The sequence below is a fragment of the Callospermophilus lateralis genome, chromosome 17 (assembly GCF_048772815.1).
Source record: "Callospermophilus lateralis isolate mCalLat2 chromosome 17, mCalLat2.hap1, whole genome shotgun sequence".
NCBI classification, from domain to species: Eukaryota; Metazoa; Chordata; class Mammalia; order Rodentia; family Sciuridae; genus Callospermophilus; species Callospermophilus lateralis.
The window spans coordinates 23,858,486-23,866,743 of NC_135321.1; positions in this window are offsets into that span (position 1 = coordinate 23,858,486).

Genomic DNA, 8,258 nt, shown 5'->3' on the forward strand with positions numbered 1-8,258 from the left:
CTGCACAACTTTCATGCTCAGGTAAATCTTGTGACTACCAAGTCAAAACTCTTCCTGATTTTACACAGATTAGGTCAGGCTCCTCCAGGCCTCTTGGGGGGTATAGTCCTAGCTTAGGGGACAGAGCATTCATCTTTTGTTTTTTGTTGCTTTTGATAATAATCAGGATTCCAGTGACCACATTCCAGCAGGTGCAAGCTCTTGCTGGGTCATCCCTCCTTACCAGTCACCTCTGGTCATCTTTGCCCACTTCTATTCATCTCCTTTATTCTCACAAATCCGTATTTATTTGTGCACAAGCTGTCATGTTACCTTATCCTAAATGTTAAAACTGGTTTGGGCATAGTAAAAATCTATACCCTAGAGTGGACTAGGTCTTTGTAGACTATTAACTCTCTTATAGGAAAGTGTCTAAATCATTGTATAAAATGATAGTTTTTAAATATGTTCAGCTGGATTCATATTCAACCTAAATTCTATGGACTTCAATCTTAATAAAGTCTACTGGTGATGGTAGACAGTAAATATTACAAAATGCAAATCCTGGGGTGAGTTTCCCTGAAGACGTTCTTTCTGTGATCCACTTTTCCTTCAGGTTACAGTGTATGGATGTGGATATCACCTGATTTCCTGAGCTGCTGTCATTCTGAGGGGTCACAGCGGGTGTAAATCCGGGAGGAAGCCAGGCACAGAAGGTAGCAATTACTGGAAAAAAGCTCCAGGATTCCTCATCTCCTCTTGCTCCCCAGTGGAGAGGAAGTGCTGGCACCCCCAGCCCCTGCAGATTAAGATGGAGGAGAGATGGAGCCTTTTGGCCAGAGGGGCCGGCATTTCCAGTCTGGCCCCTAGCCCTGAACAAGCACATCAGCAGGCCATAACCAATAGGGCCAGGAGACCGAATGTGAGATCTCCAGAGAGCCTTCTGGAAATGGTTTCTACCCACAGATACGGTTTGTGGTTTGACCTGGTAGGAAATCGTGTCACTGCCGGGGAAACCAGCCTTCAGCCCTACACCCTCCCTGCAGCGCTGTTCACAAGGCCTCCACTTACAGAGCTGACCTTTGGCAATTTGGCCTCTCCATGCCTCAGTTTGCACATTTAAAATAAAGGCATGGAAACTCATCTTACACCAGTACAGGGTGGACTCAATGTTACCCACCTGTAAAGGGGCTGGTGTCCTGTTGGGTCCTCTATTACTTTCTAGAACTTTCTGGACCTGCCTAACTGATAGCTGGAGTGTGTCCAGGCCTTACCTCAGAGATTCCTCCTCATGGCACCTCTCCTCAGGCAAGGTATCCTCCCACCACACAAGGTAAAACACTCTAAGCACTCCTCAGGAATGTGCGTAATCCTGAGCAGCCTACGGCAAGCCAGTTGGGTAAGCCTGGAAATCTTAGTGACTGCCAATTTCCTACTCCCCTGAAGAAATGGAGAGATCACCTATTCACTACTCATTTGCTTCTTAGAAAATTTTGAAATGGGCGTTTCCCCCAGAGAAAACAGGTAGTCTCCACCTCATAATAGAGGAACCTCCAATTCTACAGAAGACAAGTTTTCACTATGAGAGTCCTCTGAAAGGCCAAGCCCTCTCGTACATTTTAGGAATGAAACAGCCCAGGACCTCTCACATAGATTATGTCAAGGTCAATGAGGAAACACAGGGGAAAGGACTTTATAATACAATAAATGTATTAGTCACCATTTTATAACATAAATTATGTAATTCTACCTGTCGTATAAAGTAGGGGCACAAGATTGTTTAAAGAAATTATTCTAACTTTAACAAAAGGAGTGGGGAAAATCCATGAAGTACATATTTTGGGGACAGTAGGACGGGATTTATATCAGGGTGGAAGACTAAACTCTAGCTAACATCTGTGGCAAAGAAGAGCAATTAGGAGCTTCCTTCATTAGATGGTGTTTGTCTACCTGTCCTTCCTGATCACTCTCGGTTTCATCAGCATCAACAGGTGAATAAAAAATGTTTGAGTGTCACAATGTCTAATTCAATGATAGGTGGGTACTCTTCCCTCCTACTTCTCAGCTCACACTCTTCCCTCCCTCACCTTCCAGACAGGAGTTGAGAAAGCTATAAAGCTAACCTCCACCTCTTATCAGGATGCCCCTCCAGCTCTGAGACACCCTATTCCCTGTGGGCAAGCCTCTGTGCCCCAGTACAGAGAATCTACCCTTTCCCTCTCTGCCCACCGTGTCATCTGTGTCCCCACCACACTGCAAAAGCAGAAGCCTGCCAGGTACTTTCTCTGCCTCCCAACATTGGGTGGTTTCACTCTATAACATGTGAAAGGGAAAGCACACTGATATCAGTGTCACTGATAAGTGACACTGATAAGCAAACATTATCACCAGCCACTAATAAACTGTTTATCTTATCCCTGAGTCTTGCATGCTGACCTTGGGGGTCTCTAGCTACATTCTAAGCTCTTGCATTAACTGCAAACAGATCAAGAAATAACCATCTGAAGCCAGGTGCGGTGGCACATGCCAGCAACTTGGGAGACTGAGGCAAAAGGTTCATGAGTTCAAAGCCTGCTTCAGCAATGGTGAGACACTAAGCAACTTAGAGAAACCCTTCCTCTAAATAAATTTTTTTTAAAAAATAGAGCTAAGTATGTGGCAGTACCAAATCTAAAGAAAGAAAGAAAGAAAGAACCATCTGTCTTAGGTTGGATTCCCTGTAAAGTCTGAGATGGAGATTTGCACATGGCTAGTTTACAGGGGTGCACTCTCAAGAAACAATATGGATGGATCTCAGAATAACTGTGCTGAGTCGAAGAGTGTACTCTACATCCATTCCACTCATATAAAATTCTAGAAAATGAATCTACAGTGACAGAAAACAGATCAGTGTCTGCCTGGGGAGGGAGCCATAGGAAGAGTGGGTATGAGGAGGCTTTGGGAGGTGATACGTTCACAACCTTGACCATGGTAATAATTTCAGTTCCGTGATGACTTCACATACCACCATATCAAATTGTATGACTGACTCGGGCACTGTTTAGTGTGTGCCTGTTAAAAACCTCAAGAAAACTGGAGAGTAGAGGAAGAAGAAGGAGAGGGAGGAAGGAAAAGGAGAGGCAGGGGAACGCGTCTGGGGTCAGAAGCCACATTTCTGAGGGTCTGTTTTTGACCATCAAAAAGAAGCCCCTACAGAGAGTTTTGAGTGGCCTGGTCAGATGGAAGAATGATCTGTTTGTCTAATCAAGAGCATAAGACAAATATGTGGGCTGATATCTCTGAAAGAAAAAAAGGAAATGAGTTGTTGAGGTGGTGCTAGGAATGCTGTTCTCGCCGTAACTAGCTGAGGCTTTGACGGCATGACAGTTCCCCCAGAGCTGTCTCGGGTGATACCCAGGCCAGAGATAGCGCCTTCTAAAATGCAATCTTAGCTTCTCCATTCCAGGCATAGAATCTAGCCTCCCTTCCTGGTCACAGCACATTCAAGGTGGTATCTGTCCCTTGTCTTCTATCATGACCAATTCCTGGGAGTGATCTTCTGCCTTTCATGAAACTATTAAATGAGATAGAATTTATTCTGACTGAGAGGATTAGTGCTGGTCCAAGAGCTGTGCCCCATTCCCCTGCCTGACCTTGGGACTTAAGCTCTTGCCTGATCAGACCAGTCCCTGCTTCCAGACTCTTCCATCAGCCCTTCTGATGGTGCACCACATTTATGCATGGGTATAGTAACAGGTAAGACAAGGCTAAATGGTGTTGGTAACCATGGAGGCTTAGGCAAACAAGTGACTTGAGACCCAGTTTGTTTTACTCTTACTACTTTTATTATTAATGCATTTTAAGAGACCATCCCCAATTTGATAACTCACAATGACAAAAGATGGTGTTGACACTGTTCTGCGCCTCTCCACGGCAACTGCTGCCACTATGGACACCACAGGGCAGGAAAGTGGAAAGACAAGTCAATGCTGGAGCTTACCTGGAGGATCTCTAAGTTCAGGAGTGAAGGGATGAAATCAACTGTGAAACTCAGGGAGACTCTAAGGGAGTTAATTGGAAGGAAGATTCCCAAGCAGGGCCAGCCTCTGTGTAAGGCGACCACCCTGCTCCAATATCTATCTATACTCACAAGGGACATTCCTTTCGATTTACTTTGCTGCCTCAAAGCAAATCTAAGATTATTTTGGATTAACGAGTTTCTTCTCTAAGCTTCATATATAACTCTGTACCAGGTAAAGGTCTACAAGCCATTAACCACAAGAGCTTGACTTTGTTCAGTTAAAAGTGTCCAACAAATTCCTTGTGGAAATCAGCTACAAGGAATGAAAGAGCTTGTACCAGGTGCATTGGAAGTGGATGAAATGCGGAAAGTAGCGAGCTTGAGGGTTATGGGAGGGGAAGTGTTTGAAGCAAAATGAGAACATGTTAGAGGGGCAGGAGAGGAGGTAACAGGGAACTGAGTAATCAGAAACAGAATGTGGTCAGCAACAGAGGAACAAATGCACAAGGATGACCGTTCACCTCATGTGCAGATATCCAGTGGCCACTTGAAAAATGTTCATTATACTCTAGTAAAATAAGGGAATGCGTGGAGCACACCTATAATCCCAGTCTCTTGGGAGGCTGAGGCAGGAGGATCACAGGTTCAAAGCCAGCCTCAGCAACTCAGTGAGACCCTAAGCCACTAAGAGACCCTGTCTAAATAAAGCATAAAAAACAGGCTGGGGATGTGGCTCAGTGGTTAAGCACCCCTGGGTTCAATTCCCAGTACCAAAAAAAAAGGGGGGGGTGGAATTCTCCTGATGTTACATAGAAAGAAGTAAGAGGCATAAGAAAGAAACATCAGTGATTGACAAAAACTTCACCCAGTTAAATATCATAACTGAAGCTGCCCTTGGAGTCTTTCTCCTCTTCCTCCTCCTCCTCTCTCACGCCCTGATTTCCCAGACACAGAACTTACAGTGAGTTTTACTCCTTCATTATTTCAGCTACATGATACACAAAATAGCTTTCTATGGTCTAGCAGACTACCACATCCTTTAAAAAAAAATGCTATTCTAATGGTATAAAGTAGTATCTCACTTGCAATTTACATTTATTTGATTTCTATGAGTTTGAGTATTTATTAATATGTTTCTTAACCACTTTTCCATATATGTATCCCATTTTTCTGTTGGATACATACATGGAAAAGTGAGACACTTCTTATTGATTTATGGAGGTTAATTCTGTGTACCAGATACTCATCTCTTTTCAGTTTTAAATGTCACAAATATCTTCTCCAAGTATGCCATCAACCATTCTACGTGATTCATAAGGCAGAAGTCTAAAAAAATTTTGTGAAATATTTTTCCTGCATCTATTAAGATAATCACATGAAATTTCCTTTAGTAAATTAATTAGATGGATTACACGGATAGATGTTTATCATTGTAATCTATTCTTGCACTTCTGAGATGAACTAGGGCCGTGATTCATGGCTTTACGGTATTTGCTGGATTTAATAGCTGTATTAATTTTCTAGGGCTGCCATAACAAAATACCACAGACTGGGTGGCTTAAACAACAGGAATTTATTTTCCTGTAGTTCTGGAAGGCAGAAGGCAAGATCAAGGTTTTGGCAAGGATCTGTTTCGTCTGAGGCCTCTCTCCTTGGCTGAATGATGGCCATCTTGCCATTGTGTCCCCATGTGGCCTTTTCCTGGAGTCTCTTTTCCTCTTCTTGAAGAATACCAGCCAGAATAGGTTAGGACCCACCCCTTTGACTTCATTTAACTTTAATTGCCTTTTTTAAAGTACTATTTCCAAATATAGTTACATTCTGAGACATGTACAAATTTGGAGAGGACACGGTTCAGCCATTGGGGTACCTAATATTTTTTTAAGTTTCTCGTTTATATTAACAAACAAATTTGGCTTCTAATTTTCTACATAAATGGGTTGAAATGTGGAAAGATTTCACTATTATCAGGAACTACTTGTATAAATTAGATTACGTGCTCCTTGAAATAGTGGTAGAATTTCCCAGTAAAACCTCTGTGACCAGGGATTTTTTTGAATGTATGGGGTAAAAGAGAATCTTTTATTAGCATTTCTATTTCTTTATATTTGTTGATCTATTCAAACTTTCTATTTCTTATCCTTCTAATTGTGACATTTTAAATCTTTTGGGTTTTATACAGATTTCAACTTGTATTTCATAGTATCTATTTACCTTTTGACTTTCTTTCACACTTTTTTTAAAAGTTCTTTTGATTTTCAGGGATTTCAATCATGGATTTTTTTTTAACCGTTATTTCACTTACTTATTTTTATGTGGTGCCGAGGATCGAACCCAGGGTCTCACACTTGCGAGGCGAGCGCTCTATTGCTGAGCCACAACCCCAGCCCTCTTTCACATTCACACCTTTCATTCAAGTGGAAATGGCTTTGTATACAGTGTAAGCTGGGGCTCTAATTTTATGTTTCTCCATATCAAATGAGCCTACTTTCCCACAGTCATCTAGACAACCATCCATTTCTTCTTCAATGACTAATAGACTCTCTGTATTATGTATAAAATATCTAACTATACATGCAAAGGATTTTATTTTTATTTTATCTTTATCTCACTGTCTTTTTTCTAATTCAAATGTTTATAAAGCATTAATACTTTTTTACCATACACATTTAATATCCCCAACAGTCGTGCAGGGTATTATCTGTTTTTTAAGTGACCAGACAGACTCAGAAAAGATTATACTTAGGGTAAAGCTCACATAATCCTGCAAGATATACCAAGACTTCAGACTCCAAATTAACTGCTCTTTTCCCAACTCCCATACCACCTATTTAAGCAGCTGGTTTCTTGTACCTAATTTCATCTGCTCAAGTATTTGTGGGAACCTACTGTGGACCAGACACTATTCTGGGTTCTAGGTAACAGGAGAACACAAGCCAGATGAAGGTCTCTACCCTCATAGAGCTCACATGGCAAACTTCAGTGGGCAGATCTGAACACAGAGATGGCAAATAAGAAACACATTTGAAAACAGCGACTATTCTTGTCCCCACTGGGTATCCATCCTTTCCAAGAGCTTGGTGCTTCAGTTTGTTTGAAGAATTCAAATAAGATCCTGGAAGTTCCTGGACTTTAATGTGTAAGGGGTGACTTGCAGTCTCCAAGTCAAACAAAAGGCACTCTGGAGTCATGAGACTATATCCTTTGCTCTGCCAGAGACACCATTTTGGCCCTTTCCTCTCACACCTGAACTAAGTTAAGAACACACCTCTATTCCCAAACCCTACTGCTGTGATTCCTCCTGGTTTGGGGAGGTCGAGATGTGGTTGATGAAGATGGAGAACAGCCATTTTCTACTATTGCTAAACCCATTACAGAGAGCTTTCTTCTCATTCTTAAATGTCTTGACAGTTAAGCCTAGAAATAAAGTCAAATTTATGTGATTCACCTAACTTCATAGTGATGGTTCAATTTAAGGTTACTAAAAATTGACTACAGGATTGAAATAAAGGGTGCCCTAGTTCATCTCCCTGGAGATAAGAAGTGTTCCTGAGAAGCAGATGGCAATATCCATTCTTTAATAGTCATTGAAGAGCTGGGTCCACGGGGGCCTGAACAAAAACAATATTCCCCAGCATTCCTTGTGACTATGAAATTAATTTCTGGTCAATAGAATTTGGAATTTCTCAGTCAAGCCCTTAAGAGGGGACTGTCCTCCCCTTTCCCTTTGGCTGGCTAAAAGGGATCCTAATGGGGAATACCTTGGGCTGTGGACATGAAAGAATCACCCTGAGGATGGCACAGTGGAGAACTGAGAGCCTGCACTTCTTGTGGCCATGTAGAACAGAACCTCAGTTTGAGCTGGGCTTTAACACAATAGAGAAGTCAGCCTCTGTTTGGTTTAAGTCACTTTTCTATATGTTCACTAATGTCACCCAGTGTCCAGCCACCCTCCCTGTTCTTCCCAACATCCACCTTCAGACCTTTTCACAGCGATTCAAATAAATATCCTTCTTGTCTTCCATGTCCTACTAACAATGAGTATCAAATAGGGAATGTATCTTCCATTGAAGTCACTTCATGTCAAACCCAATGTATGGGCAGCCATATATTAAGAAGTCAGTTGACAAGCCATTAAGAATTTTGTAGTGTTTTTTTTTTTTATTATTTTACTATTAAAATTTTTAAATCGGTTAATCTTCAAGTAAAGACTAATCGTATATTCATCTTTATACATTATATACATTTGAGAAATAAATAGAGTTTTAAGTAGCATTAA